Below are 25151 nucleotides of genomic sequence, written 5' to 3'. Positions count from 1 at the left end.
GATAGCAACTGATGGTGATGGTACCTGCAACCTTCTACTGTGAGGTTAAGAATATGGAACTAGCTGAGCACTGGTGGCTCACGCCTGTAATCCTAGCTACTTGGAACAGAGAGCAGGAGGATCGCAGTTCAAAGCCAGCCTGGGCAAATAGTTCTGTGAGACCCTATCTCAAAAATACGGGGGTTGGCTGAGTGGCTCAAGCACTAAGAGTGCCTGACTAGCAAGTGTAAGGCCCTGACTTTAAACCCTAGTGCCACCAAAAAAAAAAAAAGAGAGAGAGAGAGAATATGGAATTGTTTTTTCAGTTTGGTGATCTCATAGCTGGAGAGATGGCTGGACCTTTTGTGACAGTTTTTACTGGCTATGTTCTATGGAGGACTCCAGATAACGTGAGAGTGTGCTGTCTAAGTCACAGGTCAACATTTGCTGCCATCCCAGCAGATGGGCTGTCCTTATAGAGACACAGCTGTTAGGAAGCCAAAGCTGAGTGGCGAATCATCCAGGTGGTCGTCAGCTGCTTCCTCATACTCACCTTTGTGACCCACAGGTCCCTCGCCATTCTTAGCAGCTGAATGAAGTCAACGCACACCAGTCACTGCCATCATCAGACTCCATGGAGTGGCCGAATCCGTTGCAGTGAGAATAGCTCGAGACTGGAAGACATGGTTCCTGCTCTAATCATCCATTCTGCACCTGTCTCTTCACACACGCATGCACACACATGCACACACACCACATGCATGCACACACAATGCATACACATACACACCACACTACACGCGCTCACACAACCTCCTGAACAGAGGTTTCCTTTACAGTCTTGGAGATAAAGTGGTAACTTCCCAAACTGCTTTACCTCCCATTTCTCTTAGAAGAAGCCACCTATGAGCCAGGCGCCTGTGGCTCATGCCTGTAAATCCTAGCTACTCAGGGGGCAGAGATCAGGAGGACCCTATCTTGAAAAAAACCCTTCACAAAAAGGGCTGGCGGAGTGCCTTAAGGTGAAGGCCCTGAGTTCAAGCCCTGGTACTACAGGAAAAAAAAAGAAAAAGAAGTCACTAATGAGATGCCTTGCCTCTCTCGTGCTCTCACATCCTGGTCTAATCTACATAGTTTTCCAGTCAACAATTTGATCACCTGTTCCCTTCTTTAATCTTCTGGATTTGTGTTCCTTTATCTTTTTGGTGGTTCTGGAGTTTGAACTCGGGGCCTTGTGTTTGGTAGAAAGGCATTATACCATTTGGGCCATGCCCTCCACCCTTTTTGCTTTAGCTATTTTAGAATAGGGTTTCACGTTTATGCCTGGCTGGGCCCAGACCCCTGTCCCCTATTTATTTTTCCTGTGTAGCTGGGATGACAGGCAAATGCTCCAGCACATGAAGCTTTTATTGGTTGAGATGTAGTCGGGAGAGCCTTTTGCCCAGGCTGGTCTTGAACCTCAATTCTTCCAATCTCAGCCTCCCAAGTGTCTAGGATTGTAGGTGAGAGCACCAGTGCCTGGCTTCTTGGGATTTTCTATATGCAAGATCATGCCATCTGAGAATAAATACGGTTTGACTTCTTCCTTTCCAATTTGGATGTCTTTTATTTCTTTTTCTTGCCTGATTGCTATGGCTAGAATTTCCAGTCCAGTGTTGCACAGAAGTGATGAGAAGAGACATCCTTGCCTTGTTCCTGATCTTAGGGGGAAAGAATCAGCAGTAAGCATGATGTGAGCTCTGAGTTTTCATAGATGCCTTTATTGGGGTGAGGAGAGCCCCCTTCACTCTAGTTTGTAGAATTTTCTTTTTTTTGTGGTGCTGGGAATTGAACCCAGGGCCTTGCACATGCTAAGCAAGCATTCTACCACTGAGCTGCACAACTCTAGCCATATGTTGCATGCTTTTAGTTATGACAGGATGTTGGATCATTTAAAAAAAGTTCTGCAGCAATTGAAATGGTCATGTGGTTTTGTTCCTTTGTTGTGTTGCTATGGTGTAGCACATCGATTGATTTTTGTATGGTAATCCAATCTTGCATTCCTGGGATAAATTCCACTTGGTGATGCTGTATAATCCTTTTAATAAATTGCCATTTTCTAGGTGCTGGTTTTTTCTGAGCATTTCTTGCATGTGAGTTCATAGGAGATATTGATCTGCAGTTTCCTTATGAAATATTGTGTGACTTTGGAATTAGGAAAGGTGATCTCATAGTGTTCCTTTCTCTGTTTTTTGGAAGAGTTTTAGAAGGGTTGGGGTTAATATTCCAAAAATGGTTGATCTAGTTGATCAGTAACTAGTCCTGGTTTCTTTGTTGGAAGTTGGTTTTCTTTTTTTTCTTTTCCTATGGATTCAATCTCTTCATTTGTTATAGGTGGGCTCAGACTTCCCTTTTCTTTTTCATTCAGTTGTGATGGTTTGTGTCTTTTAAGAATTTGTCCATTTCATCTACACTATCTAATTTGTTGGGCTACAATTATTCATAATTCTCCTATCATTCTTGTTATTTCTATAAGGTTGATAGCAAGTTTCTACTTTAATTTCTGATTTTAGTAAATTAGAGTCTATTTTTTCTTGGTCTGTCTAGCTCAAGGTTTGTCAATTTTGTTGATCTTTTCAAAGAAAGAAGTTCTGGTTTCGTCGATTTTCTGCTATTACTCTGTTCTTTAATTCATCTTCACTCCACTCTTACAGTTTCCTTCCTTTTGCTTTGGGGTTAGTTTTCTCTTTGAAAGGCTGGATTATTGGTTTAGATGGTGGGGCTCCCTCAGACCCTGACAGTTGGCATAAAGACTATTTTAAAGTAAACCATTTGCATTAAAGAAGCTGTAAAAGACTGGCAGAATGGCTCAAGTGGTAGCGTGCCTGCCTAGTAAGTATGAGACCCTGAGATCAAACCCCAGCACTGCCAAAAAAAAAGTAGAAGCTGCAAAAAAGAAACCTTAGCAGCAGTTCTCTCTCTGGAACAGAGGTCTGTGAGAGTCAGCTATTGCAAACCCTCCTGTGTAGGTCCCCAGGCAGGCAGACGCTGACCTCAGACACCAAGACATTCCAAAAAAATCGTGGAATGTCTTGCATCCACTGAAGCTTTTAAATGCCCCCACATTGTTTGGTAAGTTTGGTGTGTGAGTCCTTTATCTCTGCCTATTCAGTGACTTATCGCCAAGTGACTCCTGTGCGCGTATAAACAAACCCGTCTCCTCTCCTGTGAGTCTGCTAGAGTCAGTTAATTTGCAGACCCCCTACCACTGGACCCCAGTTGGAAGAGAAAACATTTTCCTCCCAATAAAATCTTCTTTTTGATGTAAGGATTTGATCTACAGCTGTAAATTTCTCTACAAGCATGGTTTCTCCACTCCTAAATGATTTTTTTATGTCCTTTCTACTTAAAAAAATAAAACATAAGTCTGATGTGGTGATACATGCCTGCAATCCTGGCACTTGGAAGGCTGAGACAGAAGGATCTCAAATTTGAGGCCAGCTTGGACTACATAGCAAATTTCAATCGAGACTGGGCTATAAATCAAGACCCTATTTCAAAAAATAAACCAACCAAGCTGGGTGCCCATGGCTCATGCCTATAATTCTAGCGACTCAGAAGGCAGAGATCAAGAAGATCAGGGTTCGAAGCCAGCCTGGGCAAATAGTTCCCTACATCCTATCTCGAAAAAACCCATCACATGAAAGGGCTGGTGGAGTGGCTCAAGGTGTAGGCCCTGAGTTCAAACCCTAGTACCGCAAAAACAATCAAAACCCACAAAACATTTTACATTCTAGAGTAGGTTTAGGATGGCAGCAAAAGTGGAAGAGATTTCCCACATACCCCCTACCCCCACACTGACAAAGCCTTTCTACGAGTCGCATCCCTGACAGGAGTGGTGCGTTCGCTCCAGCCAGTGACTCTGCATTGACGTATTGTCACCTGATGTCTGCTGTGTGCACAGGGTCACCCTTGATGCTGCATGTTCTGTGGATTTGGCATACGTACCAGGACACGTACTCACTGTGAGTGAGCATACAGGGTAGTTCTGGGGTTTTTGGCAGTGCCTTGTATTTGCTAGGCAAACACTCTACCACTCGAGTCACTCCACAGCCCTCATACAGCACAGCCTCACTGCCCTGCAATTCCTCTGTGCTCTGTCTACTCCCTTCCCCCAACCCTGCACTGATTTCTTCCTGTCTCCAAAGCTCTGCTTTTCTCAGCGTGTCACACATCTGGAACCATACAGTATGGAGCACTTTCAGACTCACAAAATGCACTAAAGTTTCTTCCATGTCTTTTCATGTTTTAATGGCTATTTTCAGTGCTGACTAATATTCCATTGTCCGGAGGATACCTTGGTTGCCTCCAAGTTTTGGCTGGCATGAGTAAAGCTGCTAGGCACATCGTGTACAGGTCTTTGGGAGGACACTTTTCCAACTCCTTTGGGCCAACACCAAGGAGGCAGATGGCTGGATTGTATGGAGAGAGTGTGTTTAGGTTTGTTAGAAACTGCGAGGCTGTCTTCACATCCTTGTCAGCACTGGATTTCGCCAGTGTTTGGGAGCTGGGCTGTTTCAATAGGTGTGCAGCAGCCTTGCATTGCTCTTTAATTGCCTTTCTGATGACTTACCTCCAGGAGCATCTTTTCCTGTGCTAACTGGCTGTCTGTATGTCTTCTTTGCTGAGAAGATCACAAGCACTGGGGCCAAAATATTCTCTGTTCTTAATTTAACTCTGCCTTTTATTAGCTGTGTACTATGGTCGGGTTACCTAACATCTCTGTGAGTCTCAGTTTTCTCAAATGTAAAATGGGTCACCTGTAAAAATTAGGTGGAACGCTTCATTGTAAGTATCTGGCATTGTGTATCTACTAAACATGAATTCTCTCTCCATTTCCCCCTTCCTCTTCCTTATTTGAAGTTCAAAACATCCTTTATTCAATCATTTATTCACCCAATAAATCCTCACCGAGCCAGACGATAAGCTCTAGGGAATCACTGTGAGTCTCTGTCTGCATGAAGGCATGAAGGTTACAGTCAGGAGGGAAAGATGGAAGATGGGTGTCAATCAAATCGTATACTAAGACCCTGGCACTGGTGGCTCATGCCTGTAATTTAGCTTCTTGGGAGGCTGAGATTGGGAGGATTGTAGTTTGAAGCCAACCCGGGCAAATAGTTTGAGAGACCCTGTTTCCAAAATAATCAGAGCAAAATGGACTGAGGTGGGGCTCAAGCAGTAGACAGCCTGTTTTGCAATTGCAAAGCCCTAAGGCTGGTGGAGTGTCTCAAGTAGTAGAGTACCTGCCTAGCAAGCATGAGGCCCTGAGTTCAAACACCAGTACTGACAAAAAATAAATAAATAAACATACTAGGGTAAGGGTTAAGAAGTAGCCAGTGCTCTAAAAGGGTGCAATGGGGGCCTGACTCTTTCAGAGCTGCTTATCAGGAAGGGCATCCAGGAAGAGGTAAACCTATAGCTGAGACTGAGTAAATAGGACAGAATGAGGCAAAGCTTTTTGGGGACAGAGGATGGGGATTTCCAGGCAGAAGAGACAGGATGTGCAAATGCCCTGTGGTGGGAGAGAGCTTGGTGTATTTGAAAAACTGAAAGAAGGCCCAGGTAGCTACAGCCAGGGGCAAGAGGTGGCTGAAGGTGGTGAGAATCAGACCCTGCATCGCACAAGTCAGGCTGGCTGGAAATTAGAATTGCAGCTCCAAAGCAGAGCCACGGGTGCCTGTGTCAGTCAGTGTTTCATCACTGTGACAAAATACCCAAGATAGTCAACTTATAAAGAGGAAAGTTTTACTGTGGTTCTCCATTTAGAAGGTTTTGGCTCATGGTCACTTGACCCATTACTTTTGGGTCCAATCAGCAGAGTTGCATTTCAATTTCCGAGGCATCTTGTCCTCCATCCCTGGGGGAATGGGTAAAACTCTGAAACAGGGGGGACAACCACATCTGAAGGGTACCTGTCACTCACTGCTGCCAGTCGGGAGAAAGCAAATGCTGGTGGGGCCATGGGAAAAGAGGCCACAGTGAGTGTTCTTCCAGAACTTCAAAGATTAATGCTGCACGGATAGCACTGGAGCATTGCTTCCCCAGGAGGGAGATGGGCTTCCCACTCCTCTCCAGAGTGCCCTGCATCATTTGACAGAGAGGCTTGTGAGACCCCAGGCTCAGCAGCAGTTCCACAGTGAGGCCTGCCTTGGACCCAGCACTCAGAGTCCCCTGGGCCCCTCCCATTAGAGGTCCGAGGGAGGCTGCTGGTCCCAGGGTTGACCTGTCACAGCCCTTATGCACAGGGTCCCCAGCGTATGGGAAGTATTGGCTGCACTTCAAAGGTGAGGCCGCTTTGTGAGAGGGAACAAAGGACACCTCTGCCCCGGAAGCTACAGCTTCCTAGAACAGCCGCATTGCCCAGAGTAGGTGGGACCCAGATGTGGTCCTAAATAGCCTCAAATCGCAGGCTCAGCATGGCTTTCAGGTGCAATTTTATTCCAATCTATCCAACCAACATACCGTCAGCACGCTCCTACTACTTCCTAAAAGTCTGTGGCAGGCGACAGATTGAAGCTAGAATTTAGTGAAGCATTTTGTATTGGTGGGAATCTATGCTTCTGATGGCTTTCTATTTACAGCAAAAATTGCCCTTCCATTTTTTGATAGCCATTTAATCCTAAAATAAATCTACCGGTGTTAATAAAGACAGTCACGAGGCAACCAAGCTTCAGCATAGGTGGTGACGATCCAGTCACCGAGACAGAGGTAAGCAGTTGTCTATAACTGGAGAGAAATTTCTAGAAGAAACACACTGCCTCCCACCCAGTGCCACAGACTTGAGAATTTGCCCTGCAGAATCCTGATCCCATCTATTTAAAAAATACCCTAAAGATTAGGGGACTTTCCTTTTGGCCCAGGATCAGTTGGCAAAGGCCCTGCTTGGGATAAAGGAGCGATTAGCCTCTTGGGTATTGTTTTCAGGGGATTGTTCCCTCCGTCCCACCCCAGCCCCTGGGAAAAAAAATAATAGGAGCAGAATCACTTGGACTCAGTAACACGGGTAAGTAGAGCAATGCTTCACGACTAAGGTCTTAAGATATTTCAAGAGTCACTGATTAAAACAGACAGGTCTTCCACTGCAAGAGACGGGAGAAGGGGTAGGATGGAGAGAGAGGGAGAGGAGGAGGTGATGGCTTGGGGCTACCAGTTCCAATGTTGGGAACCCAACTCCCAGTGCCAGAGCTCACTTTGGACCTCAGATGCCTTGGGCACAGCTATGCCTCTTACTCACCCCTTCCCATGTAACTGGAAATATAAGTGACATCAAGCCACAAATACATACCTAACAGGTATGCCAAAAACAAAAGTAGTTTGTACTTCTGATAATTGACTGACTGCAACATTCTAGATCAGATTGTCAGAATGAACTTTTGTTCTGGTGTTTTGTTTGGATTTGGGGATTCTTCACTTTGCTGGTACCCTGGGTGCATTTTGTATAGTCACCACTGATAGCTAAGGGAGGGTGTGGTAAGGGCAGGGTGAGGTGGGATGCAACTGGTCCAGCCCCAAGGTTCAGAATGTGGACACATCACTTGTCAGGGTCTCTGTGCTGTTAGCCTTTTAACCAGTCAGTCAGGGACCTGTTTTGTCTCCTTGACACCAGCTGGCTTCTCAGACAAACAATGGTGAGAGTTTATTCCACGAAGACCTGCTGCACTGGGGAGATAGGAACATCAGGAAACATGGTGACTTGCCTTCACAGGTGGAGAAAATGGCCCAAGAATAAGGAAGCAGATAGCTGCCACCCACCGTCATAACATTACACAGCAGCAGTGAGAGACGTTCCCGGACTGGCATGGCAGGGCAGGCCTTGGACCAGGCCTTGTCCAACCTTGTCATTTTACAAATAAGGAAATAAGAATCCTGTGTTACCCATGGCTCCTGAACAGGAGAGACAGAGTGAGAGATTTAATTATGGACAGGTCATAGCGCACGGCAGGTGCTCAAAAAAAAATCATTGAATCCGAAATCTTTGTTGGTTTGCTAGAGAGACAGGGCTGGAGTTGGGTCTCTGGGAAGCTACTTAGGTGTGGTGGGGAGGTGGAAGGGAACTGGCCAGGTGGCTTTGTAGCAGATGCTGACAGGCTTATCCAGTGAACTACTGTCTGGTCTGTGAGCAGCTTCTATACCCAAAAGCAGAAGCTCAAGATTGGTCGTTTGGGAGATGTGTTTTCTGGAATGTCCACTGGCTCCTACTTTGACATGTCATGACCAGCCCAACTCTAGGGACTGGAGTCTCCTTCCCTCTCCCTGCCCAACTGGGGACCTTCTCCTCCTGCCCCGAGGGACACAGTGCCCACGCTCTGAAGTTGGCCTCCATCATGGTTGTTTCTACCTATTGTTTTGGGCAGGTTGCCTTCTGTCCCCTTTCTCCTAAGAGAGGTCAGGTGATGTTGAGACAAGGAGAGTATTATGGTGTGGACCAGCATCCAGAGTGTCCTTAAATGGACGGGATTCTGCGAGCTGCAGGCACAGGCCAGCACCCATGCCCACGGGGACTTCAACAGCACAAACACAGGGGTGCATTGGTTGTGTCTTCTCTCCTTGGAGAAATAAAGATGTCAGATTATTTGAGGCTCATTTTAGGGAGAAATAAGGAAGTGAATTTTTCTGGGCAGGATCTTTTTGGTGACATGAAACAAGACATTTGGATGGAGGGAATTGTGTGACTGTAACTGGAAATTCCCGCAAAGTTAAAGGCAGCCAGGCTTCTTCCACAGTGAAAGTGGGAGCTGGAAAGTGGGGGACCCAACCTCCTGGCCAAGGGCTGCAGGGTGTGCTCCCCTCGGTGTCTCTCTGGGTGACTGCTCCTCAATTTCTGCTGGCCCATACTTCAGCTCAGCTTGGCCCCAGCACCCAGGAGACCCAGCCTTTCATCCCTCTCCATAAATTCTCAGATTCTGACTGGGAACCCGAGTGGGGCAGCTCCTTTTTGAGTCAGGGGACAAGCCTAGGGTCTCGCTGAAGGTTATAGTCAGCTGTGTGGCAGGGTGACAATGAGTGAGTGTCCTCTCAGCTAGAGAACAAAAGAGGAAAGTAGGAAGGCAGTAGCACGGCGGGATCCATCTTCTGAGGTGTCTCATCTCACAGGCCAGTCCCCTCTTCTCCCGGAGCTACCATGATGGCACTGCATGGCTCCACCCCCACCCATGGTTGATTGGACCAGGAGTGGACACGTGACACAGCTGGGCCAATCAGATACTCCCTCCTGGGCCCTGAAATTGCAATGCCTTGATGCATTTGCTTAGGAAGCCCTGCGGGAGGTCAGGCCTGCTGCAAATCCTGAAAGAGGAAGAACCAGGTCCTGAAGAAACTGAGACAGAAAACGGTCTGGACTGGTAACTGATCACATCCCTGCTCGCAGTCTTTTCTGGAGCCTGACTAATGATCAAACCCCCTTTTTGTGAATTCCCCTCTTCTGTTAGTCCAGCAGGAGAGATTTTTCCTATTACCTGCAACTCAAATGCTCATTAATGAAGCTATCAAAGTGGGCATGGTGGTGTGCACCTGTAATCCCAGCAGCTGGGAGGTGGAGGCAAGAGGGTTGTGAATTCAAGGCCAGCCTAGACAACATAGTGAGACTGTTGGCAATAATGGTGCCGATAGGTTTCAGTTCTTACTGCACCCTTAAGCCTCCGCTTTCCAGGGTCACGGTCCTGCCTCAAGTCTAGCTTGAATCCTCCTTTTGCCCCAACCTCCAATCAGCATGAACCATAAGATCCTAACCAATCAGATCATGCTGAGTCCCACTGAGGGGTATTTAAGCCCCTGCTTCCTGCTTCGCTCTCTTGGCTCTCTCCCTCTCCCACCGGGCAATAAAGAATCTCTTGGCCAGATCACTCCTCTCCACGTGGTCATTTTTGGGGCCTACATTTCCAACAGAGACCATTCCAAATGGAATAATAGTAATGATAATGATAACGATAACGGATATTGCACTTTTAGCATGTGCCATATACTCTTCCAAGGCAAGTGTAGGTATCATTTTGTTTCTCAACAACTCTGTGTAGTAGGCATTATGATTCCACGTCACAGATGAAGAAACTGAGGCAGGGAGTCTCACTTGGTCAAGGTCACACAGCTAGTAGAATCGAATTTGAACCCAGTTAGTCTCACTTCAGATCCCCAGCCTAGGCCAGTCACTACAGCTGGAATCCTGGTGCCTGCACAGGAGGCCTGGCAACTGAGGAGGGTGGTGCCCTCTGGCCTGACCACTCCCACTCCATGAAGGCAAGGGGAAAGTCCAAAGTCCCTAGGTTTCAGGACACTGCTGTTGGGGAGGTAAACATTAAACCCATTGGTCTTAGCCACTTTGTGTCTCAGAGACCTCAGGGACCACTTAGGAGGAGCCTGGAGAGGGGACTGGGCACATGGTCACAGTCACTTTGGGGAGCCCTTGGTGGGCACCTCCTGCATGAGCAGTGGCAGGTCCTTTCTCTATCTGTGGAACTAAGGAAGGGGCACCATGTTAGGGGTCTGCACTGGGAGTCATGTGCTGATTGATCTTGGCTTGACCTCCAAGCCTCATAATCTGTAAAATGGGACCACAATACTACCCACGGGAGTACCTGAGATGACACACCAGAAGGCTAGGGGAGCTGCACCTCACTGGGAAAATGGTGGATTATATGCGAAAAGTTGGGTCCTCAGTGTGTATCCCATTTTTTTTTAGAAGTTTCTGTTTGTTTTTGAAATTAAATTTGGAAAGATAAATGTCAAGTGTTAAATGGGCTATCTCTGTGAGATAAGGCTATGACGTATTTTAACTTACTTTTTGTCTTTCACTTAAACTCTGTTGCCTGAACAGAGACCTGGGCTTTGCTAAGAGGCCCTGTGCACCTGAGAGATGCTCCCCAGGTTGATGGTCGGCCCAGGGTTCCAGTTCCAAAGCTGAACTCTCTACCTCATGCTACATTTAGAATAAGCAGAGTCCAGGAGGCAGGAGACCTATCAGATCAAACTGCCAAAAGACCCCTCGGGCCCCAAGCACATTCTAAGCATTTCTTTGACAAGGAGATGCCAGTCCTCTCAGCTCCTGCTGGGATGTGGGCACGAGGCCAAATAATGACACCTCTCCACCCCTGCCATGGCTTTGACCTGCCAAGCTAGGACCACCCATTAATACAAGGACCTTGTCAGGAGACAGGCAGTCCCACACTGTTCTGGACATGAAGAAGTGGCAAGTCCTGGGGAGGGTCACCAGTCTAGCATTTGAGTGCAAGCAGATCAAATGGAGACCTGTGAAGCCTTTAAAAACATTGCTGCTGGGGGCGTGGCTCAGTGGTAGAGCATGTGCAAGGCCCCGGGTTCAATCCCCAACACCAAATCTATGCTAATAAACCAATTCCAACCTGCTGATATTAGCCTGCCAGTGTCAAGCCCTAAAGCATCCTCAGGTCCCTGAGTGTTCTTCTAGCAGAAGTGGGGTGCTATAGTGGTGCAATGCCCAAGGGCACATCTCCAAGGCCCACGATGTGAGTGTGGAAGACAGGGAGATGGACCAGTCGATGGACAGGCAGGAGGATGGATATTTTCCAGGAAAATGGTGAGAGATGGAAAGAGCCCGTGGGGGTGCAGAGGAAGCCTTCTCTCTGTATTCACCCTACATTCAGCCAAGCTCTCCCACTCATCAGGTGACTTCTTTTCTGTTTCCACTCTGGAAAATGCTACAGGCCTGTTCAGGCCGGGCCTGCCTGAGTCTGCCCTGGCCTCTGGAATCCAGCCCCTAGCAGATAGCCTTGACCTTTCCTCTTGGCCTGCTGCCTTTTCCATGACTGAGAATAGGAAGTGACATGCTCCATGTCAGAGCTCAGAGCCCGCTCACAAGTCCCTTGAGAAATAAAGACAAAATGGGGCACTGTTTGCTGGACAATGGGATTTTCTTACAAAGTGTACTCCCTGGGCCTTTGTCAGGAGGACTTCCTTTAAGGGCAATAAGGGCTGAGGACAACCTCCGGGCCATGGGCTGAGGGCAGGGCTGACTGCTGGGAGGAGCCTGGGGACTGGAGGTGGAGCTGCACATGTAAGGGGATCCTGTGGGTTGGTTCTGCCTGCGACAGTGGACTAAGGTAGAGAAGCAGAGGCTGGAGCAAGGGCTGGGTTTGAGCTAGGATTAGGAGAGAGGCTGGAGGCTGGGTTAGAAGGTTAAGCCTAGGACTGGGGTGAGGCTTGGGGGCTGGTCCCAGGAGGGCTTGTTGCACACTGCTCAGAAACCCACATGTTAGATACAGGCAACCTGGGTTCAAATTCTGTGTCTTCCCTGACTATCTGGGTAGTGTGCGCAGGCTCCCTCCTTCATCCTTCACTCCACTTTCATTTCTCTCCCTAGTTCATGCCACAGTCTGCTCCCCTTCAGTGTGCCTGTCCTCCTTATCTGCTCTCGTTCTTTGTCCATCCATACCCTCACCAGCTTTGAGTTACTGTGTCGCCTACTTATTTATACCATTTATTTTTATCATCTGTCTTCTCTAGCTAGGATGTTTGCTTCACGAAGATGATCTTGTTTCCTTCACCTGGGTCTCCAGCTCCTAGAACAGTGTCTGGCACACACTAGGCACACAGTAAATCTTTGTTGAGTCCACAAAGTAGCTAAGCCTGTCTTAGCAGAGAGTTTCCTCATTTGGAAGGTGATGATGTCAGGCTGCTGCCACCTTCCTATTGTGAAGAGGAGTAAATGAGATCTTCCTGTAAAAAGCCTCGCACCTGGCTGACAGGCAGGAAGGAGGCACCTAGCAAATGACAGCTCACTTGTGGTTCTGCTTCCTCACCTGCAATGTGAGGGGAAAAGTCCCCGATCTGCAGCATTACTCTGAGGATTCCATGGCTTACTATGTACAGAGTCAGCGTTCAGTAAAGTGGGTTCACTTTCTAAGTCTCTTCCATCCCAGTCCTGTGGGATCATTTTCTTGTTGAGTTGAAGTTGGGGCTACCTGGGAAGTCAAATGACTAAGCTTGGGTTAAGCCTGGCTTTGAGATAAAATGATTCCCCTAGGAACCATTTTGACCTTTTTCCAAGGTCAAAATGAACACATTTCCAGTCCCCCTTGCCTGAAATATCTGCCTGGATTTTGGGCAGTCTTGTCCCAGCCCCCTTGTCAGTGCTGCTTCCTCACTGCTTCTTGGGAATAGGACTTCAAGTCTTGTTGCCTCTGTCCCTCATCCCTGCCCCCTCCTGTCCTGTGCTCCTGGGCTACTGGCGTCTGCCTCTAATGCCCTGGAAACCTCAGGTCGGGTTTGAGGCAGGGAGCTCTCAGTGTGTGCTTAGTGGATATGGGATACATGAATGAGTAGATAAGTAGTCTAGACAGAATCAGCAGAACTGGCTTCCAGTTCCAGCTCTGACTCTGACCTTTAAGTAACGAATATCTGGCCTTCAGTTTCCTCAGCTCTATTGGAAATAAATGAACACCTGCCTTGTCCACCTTACCAAACTGGTGTGGGAATTCAAGGTGACCACTGGGCTTAGAGGGCAAGTGGTTTGTTTGCCTATTTTTCTTTTTTCAATTGGGAAATGGTACCCCAGGGTACCATTAGTGGGTACATCTAAGGTACCCACTTAGATGGAGAGAAATCTGACGTGTGAGCTGCTTTCTGCTAGGTGAGTTGGCCTGGAACCCTGGAGTCTGGGCTGTCTTTAGAGATCATCCACTCCAGCCACCCACAGGGAATCTGTGCCCTGACAGGGAAAGTGACCTGCTCAATGCACCAGGGCAGAGATGGAAAGAAGACTTGGTCTCAAAGTTTGAAGTCCAGGCTTCCTTCTTGCTGTGTGGACAGTGTCAGAAGTGGCACTGGGAGGCACTGATAACCATGTCTCAGTTCAATCCTTTTTCATTTTTTAGTGCTGTGGATGGAGCCCAAGGCCTCAGGCATGCTAGGCAAGTACTCTACCACTGAGCCACACCCCCAGCCCTCAGTTGAGGGACAGAGCCGGAGTCAGGGCAAGATGGTGTGAGGGAGGAAGGTGGCAGAGCTGTCCAAGCAGTGGTCCCTCTTGCTGGTAACTGATCCCCAGATTTCAAAGGTAGATGTACTTGGTGGGAGTGTTGGGTCTGGAGACCTAAGGCAGATGAGGGAGTATCCCGTCCCCCATGGAGGGCACTGTGACTCCTGCACCCTGAGGAGGAAGGAGTTGTAAACCTGCATTCCTGCACCCTGAGGAGTTGTAAATCTGCATTTCTGCATCCTGAAGAGGAGGTACTGGGTCTGATAGATCTGCCACAGGGCTGATGAACAAAATGCTCTCAAGACTGTTTCCCCTCCCCCAATAAGGGCAAACAAACCATTCATCTAAGAAAGCCCGAGAATCCACAGCCAATGAAAAGAGCCCTCCTAACCCAGAGTTAAAACGCCCATAAAAGCCCCAGCCTTCACCTGAGCAGCGAGCTACCGGTTCCACTGCACTGTCCTAGCTGTAGCCTTTCCTTTCTCTCCAATAAATCCTACTTTGTATACCAGCTTTGGCTTATAAGTCAATCAGCTGCCACATGAGCCAGTTCCCTGGCCTGTGAAGGCAAGGACCCTCGACACCGGCCCACAACAACACTTCAAACGGGCATGTAACAGGAGCACACCACTGAGATTCACAGTCCTAGTCTGCCATGGGGCCCAAGAGGAAGTGCCATCCCCCTAGGTTCAGGGAGATCAGAAGCCAGGGGCAGGGGCTTGGGGGGCATGATAAGTGGATGGGGTGTCTCCAATTGCGTTCAACTCAGTCCCCAAGCCTCCATCGGGTTGAGAAGGAAGACTTTTGGTGCCTGGAAATGTTCCCTGACTCTCAGTCTTCCGAAACCTTGAAACCTTTCGTTGGCATTAATGAGTGATTACTGAACCTTCTCTTGCCCCTCATGTCTGGGCTTATCACTGTCCTGTCACTCCCAGCTTCTAAGCTTCATTCATTCACCGCCCCGGTGACTTTGCCATGATCATGTTAACCCACGAAATACGTAAACAAGTAAAGTAGTACTTACTCGGTACTTGGACTCACTTTCTAAAAACATAAACTTATTTTAAAGGGAAATTTTATAGCACCTCTGTAAATAAACAGTATCAATTATAAAAATACAAGAAGAAATAAAAATAAACCTAGACATTCTTGGTTTTTGGCACCAGGCCCCAGTCCTGGGTCCAAATTTAAAGATGAATTGTGCTCTCTCTGGGCCTCAGTCTTCTGCTCTGGATAATGAACTTGGGAGATAACATATACAAGATGCCTGGCCTTGCACCTGAAATGCAGTAGGTGAGGGAGAGAGTTCTGGGCTGCAATTGGTTTTGTGGGCATTGGTGCCTTCCCTCTGCTCTGGCCTCAGTCCCCTCCTTATGACCTTCAGTAAAAGGTAGCTGAAGCAACAGGGAAGCAACCAGGAGGCTTAGATGCTGAGGAAGGCAGGACTCAGGGGACTTGTGGTTCTGGCCTTCACACTACTGGGTGGCTGTTGTTACAGTCACACATTGTTCCAGGCAGCCATGAGGCCCACAAGGAGACCCCCTTCTTAGGAGGCAGTGAGCTCTTTGTTACAGGAGGCATTCAAACAGAGCTGAATGGGGGAGGTGGGCGACTTCTTGGCAGAAAATTGACAGAGAATTCAAACTCAGTCTGGTTCTCAGAGGAAAGGGTTCAGGGAAAGGGGGCAGTGGACCCTGGGAAGCCAGGACAGACCTGCAGCACCCCGCGCCCCTCCCCCCACTTATCGGCGAATTTAGCTTCCTTTGTGCACTTTTCAAACACTGTCTCCTATCCAGCCGCGCACCAGGAGGCAAAGGAAGTCAGGGGAGAGGGCGTCTGTCTGTTAAAGGGGACAAGTGACTTGGCCAAGGTCACGAGAGTTTGAGCCTGGGCTGTCTGGCTCCACTGCCCGGGAAGTAGTCTGCCCTTGCTCTTGTCCCCGGGAGGCAAGTCCCGGACCCAATCCCGACACATCCCTCTCTAAGGAGAGGAGGGTAGTGAAGGCCCTTGTGTGTGTGTTGGGGGGGGGGGCGGGGTCCTCCCTCTGCTTCCTTGGCCCTAGCCAACGGCACGAAAGGACGACAGGAAAGTCCGGAGGGGGAAAAAGGACATTCAGACGCACGTGGACAGAGACAGAGAGAGACACACACACACAGACCCAAAGAAAGCCACATAGGTAAACAGAGTCAGACGCTCAGGGAAAGGTGCAGACAAGAAGCTGGCCAGGGCAAAGACACCCACAAAGAGACCAAGGACAAAGACGAACAGCAGCCAGCGGGGCCGAGACCAGGATCGGTGCCCGAGCTCGCTGAGAGGGCCGGGCGGGACCGCAGGCCCGGGACACCCCGCTGCCCCAGCCCCGCGGGCCCAGTGTCCCGCTCCCCGGCAGGGGGCGCCCTGGCCGCGCCGCGCCACCAGCCGGCGGGGCTCTGGGCTCAGGCCGGGGGCGGGGCGGGCCGGGGGCGGGGGCGGGGAGGCGGCCGGTCGCTGGGGCCCCGGGCCGCCTTTATAAACCGGCGGGGGAGGCGGCCGGGCCAACGTCGCGCTCCCGCCACTCGGCGCCCTGGATCCCAGCTCGCCGGTCCCACGCCGCTTGTGCCCGGACAGATCTTCACCACGAGTTCTGCGCAGGTAAGGACTGGACCCCCGGCTGCCCGAGAACCCCTCCTTCATGGTCGATCCGTGCATCTTCCGCTGGCCCCGGGGTGGCGGCGATGTCGGAGACAAATGGCAGGGCAGGAATCCTGCCCCGCCACCCAGCGCACGCACGCACGCCGCCCGCGGAGGCCCACGCGGGATCCCAGCCACTTGTCCCTCTCCGTCCCGCGCGCGCATCCTGGCGGGTGCTCCGAGCAGGGCTGGAGGCTGGACGTGGCGCCCGCTGAGCCGGCTTGCTAATGGACCTCACTCGCGACCACGCTGCCGTCCCGGGGTCTCCTTTCTCTGGGGCCGCTGCCCGGGATCCCATCCTCAGGCTAGACACCTGCTCCTGCTTCCCCAAGACTGAGCAGCACCCCATGGTGTCCCCTCCGTCCCCAGCCTGTGACCAGCGCCCTCCCCGGCCCCCCAGCCTGGTCGCGTCCAAGTCTCCGCAGCTTCAGGTGAGGGGCTGCTGTCTAAAGTAGTTGGGGCTGGAGCTGGGAGGGAGGTGCTGGGATTCCTAGAGGAGAAAGGGGGAGACCTCGTGTTGGTGTATGTTTGGGGCTGGGGGCGGCACCGCAGCTGCTGGGCAAAGCTTTGGAGCCCGGGAAGCCCAGGAGCCTGCGACTTGTGTTCGTCGGTGATTTGGGGGGGTGGGAGGGAGCAGGAGGGCTGATGTCCCGCGCAGCCTTAGTAAGAAAGGGTTAAAAGGCCTGGTCACAGTGGAAGGGCGGGAGGCAGCTGAAAGCCTTACCCAACATTGTCCCTTCTGATCCTTTCAACCCAGAGTGGGGCCGGAGGAGGAGGCTTTTACAAAGACTCTTGCAGTGTGTGCATCCTTGAGATTAAAAGAGGGGATGACTGACTCTCAGGCCAGAAAGGACCTTTGGGTCCTGGGAAAACATCAGAGACCCCCTCAGGTAGGCCAAGCTTCCCAGGAGACCAGGATTGGCTCCCCACATCAGTGAAGATGGCAGGAACTGTTCACCAAATGCCTACTGTGTGCAGGGCCTGCACCAACACCCAGCATCTCATCTTACAAATGGGGAAACTGAGCTTTAGAGAATTTAAGCAAGTGGCAGGATCAGAATTTGAACCCTGACTCCAAACCCTGCAACCTTAGCCTCGTATTGCCATCACTGGCCTAGAGATGAGGAGTTATCTAGGTATTCCCCTGCAGGCCCTTCCTGGCACAGACCTGCCTTCCAAATATTGCCCTTCTCATGGGGCTTTTGCCCTGCCCACACACCCCACTCCCTGCAAGGGAGCTGAAGTTCTCTTTTTCTCTTCCTGAGCTGAAGTTTTCTGAATTCCCTGGACACAGCTTCTCAAAGTCCCCCTGGTGGAGTGGGACAGAGCTCATGTCTCTGAATTTGTGGCCCCATCTGTAAAAAAGGACTATGTGTCTCTCCTGGGACTGCAGTGAGCAATAAAACTGAATGGAGGCCAGGACAAAACATTGTCCTCAATCCTCAAATGCTTATCAGCCATCCTCTTTGCCCTAGGTTCTGTTCTAGGTGCTGAGAGTAGGGCAATAAATTAAACAGACAAAATCCACCTTCATGGAACAGACATTGATAGAGCAAAATTTTTTCAGACTTTGAAAATTGAGTGTCAGAGTTGACATCGTAAAACTGAAATGAAGCAATTCACAAAGAAAAGGTCGAGGTGCATTACCATATGTAGAACTGATCTCCCAGCATTGGTCCTCACTAATAAAGAAGGCAACCTCGCTGTGTGACCAGAGACCAACCCTGTTCCCTCTCTGTGCCTCAGTCTCCTCTCTGGTGGTGAGGTCTCCATATAATTAATGCTTACAAAGTGTTTAATCAGTGACCATGCTTAAGAGAATAGTGACTATCCCCAGCTCCAATCTCAGCAGAAACTGTAATGTCGAGACTGTGCAGGGTATGTCACTGCCTCAGAACTCTGTGACCCTTCCACCCACCTGCCCTGGCCCTGCCCACTCTCTGGTAGACCATGCGGTGGGGCAGCATGCCGCCCTAATAGCTCAAACTCAGATGCCCAGTCTGGGCCAGGAGCTCAAAGTTCCCAGCTAGAAACAACCCAGAAGGTGTCTGCAGTACCTTCTCCCTGTGACCAGGCGCAGGACAAAGCTCCACCCTGTTCTAGCCTGTGACGTCTATGTAACGGACTCTGCAGACTAGATGTGATCGCCCAAGAAACTTCTTAGAGAGGCAGCCAGTTGCCCTAGGACACACAGAGACTACCTGGGCAGCGGGGACTGGAGTGGGGATCTTGAATTCCAAATCTGGCAATGGTCGTGTGGTACCCATCCAGAGTTCTGGGATCCAGAGGCAGAGCTTGGAGTGGTCCGACTTGAAATCAGTCCGACTGGGCTTATTAATATAAAACCCAGAGCTCCAAGAGGACATCGCAGGAAGCATGAGCGAGCTGGGCTGAGAACAGCACTTAGAATTCTCCACATGGCCACAGGAATGCTGACTCAGCGCCCCAGCACGACCGTCCACAGGCCAGGGCTGGGTTTTGTGGTATGTGTGTTTTTATTATTTTTTTTTTTTCCTGGAGCTGTCCTAACTTTTATAATACAGTTGGTGCAGTAGATTGGAGATTCACTCCCAGCACTGCTGTGTGACCCTGGGACAAGTCATTTTCCTTCTTGGAGCCTCAGTTTTCTCATCTGTGATGTGGGATAGTATGTACTTTGTAGGATTGCTGAGAAGGGCTAGCAAGATGGTCTCTCAGCTTTGAACTTTGAGCTTCCTGAGAAGTTAACGGTCCCTGTGAGACAGTTTCCATAGTCCAGAGGACCAGAGTGAAGTCTCTGCCTAGGATACAGAAGCCTCACGGCAGGAAGCATACTGGCCTAATGTTAGAAAATTGGTTTCAATACCCAGCTGTGTGACCCAAGGCAAGTGACTTAGTCTCTCTGAGCATCACCTCATAGTGAGTCCTCAGCATCACTGTATGGTGCTCAGTGTCCATAGAATATTCCAGAAGGTTCTCCATCTTTCTCTGCCTTCCCATACCATCCCCCAACATTTCGTAATTGCTCCCAGAAAAACTCCATGCTTAAAGTTTTCCATGCCTAAGCCCTCAGCCTTACTGTGGCATGAAATCAATTGTTTGCATTTAATTTGACTTCTCAAATGAAGGGGTAAAATTTGAGATGAGGGTAGGGATGGAGGGAGAAGATGAGGAAGAAGTTAAACCAGATGTGTTTTTGTTTAACTGTAGGATGGTGGTTAGACTGTCCCCAGTATTACTATGGCTCTCAATTCCAGTAAGCAAGAGTTGGGTTTCAGTAAAAATTGCAGTGTTCTTTTCTGGCTGGTGTGGACTTGCTCTTTCGTTATTATTATTATTACTATTTTATATCATTTTCAGGCCACAGAGTGCTGGCTGGTGAGGAGACCACATAGATGTCTAGAATTTCAGGGCTGGCTCTGTCTGCTGGCATCTTTGCAGAGGAGGGAGACTGAGGCCCAGAGAGGGGAAGGGGCTTGCCTAGGAGCACACAGCCATGGCGGGGCAGTCTCTATGACCCTTCCAAGCTGACACCCTCCTTAATTTGGTGTGTTTCATTTCCACAGTATGGCCTTAGTTTACCTGTTTTTTGAAAAGAAATAACTGTTCAAAGGATGTAGATGGTGTCAGTGGTAGAAAAAGATCTAAGCTCAGGAGAGCAGAGCTTAGGTCAGCTTTAATGACTTTTGATACATTTACCATCAGTGTGACTCTGGACAAGTCACTTCCTCTCTGGGTCTCAGATTCCTCAACCAAGATATCTGAAGAGCAAGAGGGAGAATGACATTTCCCTAAGACGTGGCCTGGGACCGCAGGTCTTTATGGTATACCTTGTGCTACGTCAGGCTGGCTCAGTCACAAACTGCCCTCCCAAAGCAACAAGGCTTGGGGCAGTGGATTGTTGGCTCCTACAGTGAGTTAAAAACTTCAGTTTAGTTGCTGGTATTGTTAGACCAGTCGGTTTCATTTTACATAAAAACAGGGGTTTCTGGCTTCTCTTGAAAGAATACGTGGCTTTGTGAGGCTGAGTCCCTGCCTGGCCGCAATGGCCAGAGCTAAGTGGCAGCCATTCCAGCCACTTCAACCATAGTCCTCACCGCACCCCAGTCCCTCACACAGCCCTCTTGGGTCACTGAGTCTGCCTGCCCACCTTAGAGTTTGCAGTTTCTGGGCTGATGCTGGGAAGGCCCACTATGGTGGGCTCAGATCTTATTTGGGCCAGCCTGCTGGGGGTCAGCTTAGGAACATAGGCACCAGCTCCTCTTTGGTGGCCTGGCAGCATCTTTTCCTGTTGTGGTGGTCTCCAGGAAGAGTCTGAAGGTTCTGGAGGCTTGGAGGTGACAGGGCATGCCTGCCAACATTCAACAAGCTGGGCCTGCTCAGCTGTCCCCCTTTGGTGACAAACAGCCCTGGGTGTCTTATTCTAAAGATTGCCCCACCCCCTCAGGGACAGATCTGCCTTGTCATCTGCCATCTCACCTGATCCTCCAATGGCCAGTGCATTGGTGTAGACGCACTTCACACAGAGGACATGTGACCTTGCCATCTGAGCCCATTGTTCTAGCTCCAAGGCCAGTAATGGCAAGAAGGAGCCATGGTGGCTATGAGTGAGTGTATCTCAGAATCACCAAGTCAGAACTGGAGGACAGCGGGAGTGACCATGAAATCTGGCGGTGAAATTCAGGGCTCTGGAGACTGCTGGCAGGATGTGAGATTCTAGAAGTTCTCTGCTAGTAAAATGCCTTGGGCAGCACAGATGATTTGGACAGCAACCACAGGTTCTCCTGGCCCTTGCTCCTGCAGAGGAGGTGCCCTGTATGGAAGGAGTAACACTGGCTTCCAGGCATATGTGCTCACGTACTCCACCCTCTGCTGTTTTACTGTCAGGAGATCCAGGCTCAGGGAGCCTGTGTCTCAGGTGCTTCTGTCCCCTGCCCTGACCCAGGGAAGGAAGGAGAGGATGGCTGGAAGGTGATTGTTTTCTGGAGAGTAAGACCTCCTTCCACCTGGGCTTGTTTCTGAGATGTGTCCCTAGCCTTTCTGGTCTCTGTGAGTTACTGACTCAGGAACCAAGTTCACCTGGCTGGGTCTGCCCACTGCTGGACAGAGCTCAGGCAACGGTGCGTGGGCTCTACGTGTTCAAGAGGCCAGAGCAAATCCATACTAGGCAAGCACGCTACCACTGAGCTGCTTTTTGTTAGGTCAGTCTCTTGCCTTCTCTAGTCCACTTTAGCCCAGCAAGTGGGTGCCCTCCAGCTCTTATGCAAGATTTCCGGCCTCTCTGGGAATCCCCAGGGCTCCTCGTGCTTCCCTGAGCTATGTCAGGCTCTGCTTTTCTGGACTTACTTATTTTTTCTCCACCCACCTGACCTCACTGTCACTTACCTGCCTCTTCCTTTATAGAAGTGAGTCACTGGCCTGTCACCATCCTGGGAGGAAAGCGTCGCACTGGTTCTGAGTACCACTCTGACTCCCCGGCTCCTAAGTGCTTCCATTGCTGCTCTCCTTCTTCCTCTGTTTAAGGTTGCCCTATCCCAGCTAAAAGTCCACCATCTCTAACTGCTGACCTTGAATACCCCACCCGAGATCCCTCTTTTGGCTCTGTGATGTAAAGCAGGTGCTATGTCACACATTACAGATGAGGAAACTGAGGCATAAACTCTCCAGCTGGGAAGTAAGAAAGAGATGACTGTCCCTACCATTGCAAGCAGCTACTTCCTTCCTTGTAGCCTCAGTGACATAAATTATCTTCCTAGAAAAATTAGTTCCTTCTTTTGAAATAATTCATGTTTCAGGTCAGTTAGCCTATGCAAATACCAAAGAGAAATAAAGTTCCTCTCAGTAGCTTGTGCAGGCCCTGACCATAACCAGCTGAGAGTTTTTGGGTTTTTTTTTTTTATAAAAATACTTTCTTTACCCCCTTGACTTGTCTTTATAATTGCCATTTCAGATCTTACTCTGTGCCAGAAACTGAACTAATTATTTTGAGTATCCTGAACTTGTTATTTTGCCCATTTTTTAAAAAAGAAAAAAACAGATGCTCAGAGAAGACGATTAATTTCTCAAAGTCACGAAGCTGGAAAGTGGTCTCATGCCCTGCTGCCCAGTCAGATTAGCATCTGCTGGATACAAGCCCTCAGGGGACTTGGCTGTGTGTCTTTTGTTTTCAGTTGAACCACCTGTCTCTGGGGTTTGTGGATGCAGGGGTGGGCTTCTCACTGGGAGGGAACCTGGCATAGGCACTCCTGGCTGGCAGCAGGGTCCATTCTCCCAGACTCACTTGGATACTCCCCCCGCCCTTCCTAGTCCAAAAGACAATGACAGTCCTAGGAGGAAGCACCCTCAGGTACTAGTGGAGCCTGGGTCTGAATTCCAGCCCTGCCATCTCGAGCTGTGTGACCTTGGACAAGTCCCCTTCCCTCTCTTGGCTTCTGGTTATCCTGGTCAAAAACCATCCCTTATGTAAGTGAGACAGGCCTTAGGGCTTTTCTAAGTTCATGGATGGCTCTGAGCTGGCACGTATACTGTCACTCTCCTGTCCTACACCCCTGTCAGATGTCACAAATCAGCCACTGCTCTCTAAAGCTCAAGTTCCTAGCTGGGTGCAATTGCTCATGCCTGTAATCCTAGCTACTCAGGAGGCAGAGATTAAGAGGATCACAGTTTGAAGCCAACCTGGGCAAATAATTTGCGAGACCCTATTTTGAAAAAAACCTATCACACAAAAGGGCTGGTGGATTGGCTCAAGGTATAGGCCCTGAGTTCAAATCCCAGCACTGCAAAAAACATATAAGTAAATAAATTTCAAGTTTCTTCCAGTACAGTATGGTACTCCAGACAGCCATGAGCATCTAGTTAGAACCAGCTCACGACATGAAAGGACATCCCAGAAACAGCTTAGGTTTGGTGACTGTGTGGATGGGAGTGGGGAAGGGATGGGCCCAGGTGGCACTCTGTTTAGTGTCACAACACGCCTCAGACTTCTTTTCCTTGTGTGGAAAGACCCTGAGCTAGACTGTGCCAGAACCTGGTTCTCTCATGGGGCCACAGCTGTGCCACTCTCAGTTGCAAGGGGGAAGGCTGACCAGGCTCTGAGCCTGTCCGCTGCATAGGCTTATGTATGAGGGGCTGTTTCAGGTCCCCTGGAAAGAGCGAGGCTCCCCCTTCCCCACCCTTCATAACCACAGCAGGGCAGAAACAAGAGGGACCCCATGTGCTGTGCATCTGTTATGTGCCATACCCTTCTGCTGGCTTTATTTCCAGACACTCAGTTAAGCCTTAGAACAGCTCAGTTTTCAAGTGGGGGAAAATGAGTCCAGTGAAGTGTATTGCCTGAATCCCTTGCTGGTGAGATTTGAATTCACATCTGTCCAGCTCGAAGCGAGGCCCTGCTTGCTTCTGGGGGCTCAGTCTGGGGACAGCAGCCTTTGTTCTCCCTCAGTCATCATTGTCATTCTCACTCGTGACCATGACATCTTTGTGTCTGAGAAAAGTGCTCCTCCATTGGCAGAGCCTCCTTTATTTTGGTGCTGGGGATGGAACCCAGGACCCCGTGAAGGCCTAGCACGTCCTGTGCACTGAGTTCCAGCTCACCCCAGCGCCTCCTCCTGCACAGCACTCCAAACAGCACCACCATTTTGGCAGGTTAGAAAAACTGAGGATCAGAGAGGGAGGATGGGGGCCCAGGGTCACACAGCGAGTCAGTGTTCTACCTATTCCCTGAACCTTGCTGAACGGATGGCCAAGGGGAGCCTGGGGTGGTGGCGGGAACTCAAGAGTGCTGACTTTGTAGAGGCAGAATTGTTATCATGGTTCCTTTTCTTTTTTTTCTTGGTGGTGCTGGACCTTGAACTCAGGGTCTTGTGCTTGCTAGGCAGGCACTCTACCACTTGAGCCACTCCGCCAGCCCCCGGTTCCTGTTTTTAATCAACCACATGACCCTGAACCAGTCACTTTAACTCCCAGCCTCAGATTCCAGGTTCCCGTTATACTTTTCAGGTTTTTTTTTTTTTTGTCCATGCTAGAAATAGAACTCAGGTCCTTACGTATGCTAAGCAAGTGCTCTACCACTGAGTTACCTCCAGTCCCACTTAACAGGTTGTGTTTTTTTAGACAGTGTCTTGCTATGTAGCCTAGGCTGGCCTCAAACTCATAATTTACCTACTTCAGCCTCCTGAGTGCTGGGATTATAGGCGTGCACCACCATGCCTGGCTTCACTTTTCAGTTTTTAAAGCCATTTTGTATTCATGAATTCAGTGTTTTCTTAACACAACCTGAGAAGGTATTATCTTCACTTTGCAAAAGGAAAAACTGAGGCTTAGAGAGAAAAGACAACTTGCCTGAGGTCAGACTGATGGTAAAATCTTGCCATTCAATTCAGGTCAAGGCTTCCCAGACCTGAGAGCTTTCCAAATGTGTCCCCAGATCTTGCACCTCTGCTTGGCCCCTGCTGCCCCTCCCCACGGTGTCCTCTCCTTGCTTGTGCCAGGTGGCATCACAGCTGGGTTTTGGAAATCCTGAGCCCTGTGTAACCTG

The 25151-nt window shown here is 49.6% G+C and overlaps 1 protein-coding gene across 2 annotated transcripts in view; it reads left to right on the top strand.

Annotated features, from left to right (window-relative positions):
- Positions 1 to 16451: 16451 nt before the first annotated feature.
- Positions 16452 to 25151, top strand: part of Alpl (alkaline phosphatase, biomineralization associated) — a 52438-nt gene continuing 43738 nt past the window's right edge. The window contains exon 1 of one of the 2 annotated variants that reach the window (XM_020177110.2): positions 16452 to 16597. The gene's annotated coding sequence lies outside the window, so the exon portion shown is untranslated. The remainder of the gene's footprint in view (positions 16598 to 25151) is intronic. The other variant, XM_074081077.1, reaches the window with a different exon arrangement.

This window comes from Castor canadensis, chromosome 7 (assembly GCF_047511655.1).
Source record: "Castor canadensis chromosome 7, mCasCan1.hap1v2, whole genome shotgun sequence".
Classification (NCBI taxonomy): Eukaryota; Metazoa; Chordata; class Mammalia; order Rodentia; family Castoridae; genus Castor; species Castor canadensis.
Note: the sequence above shows the minus strand (reverse complement) of the source record. Positions and strands in the feature narration are given on the sequence as shown.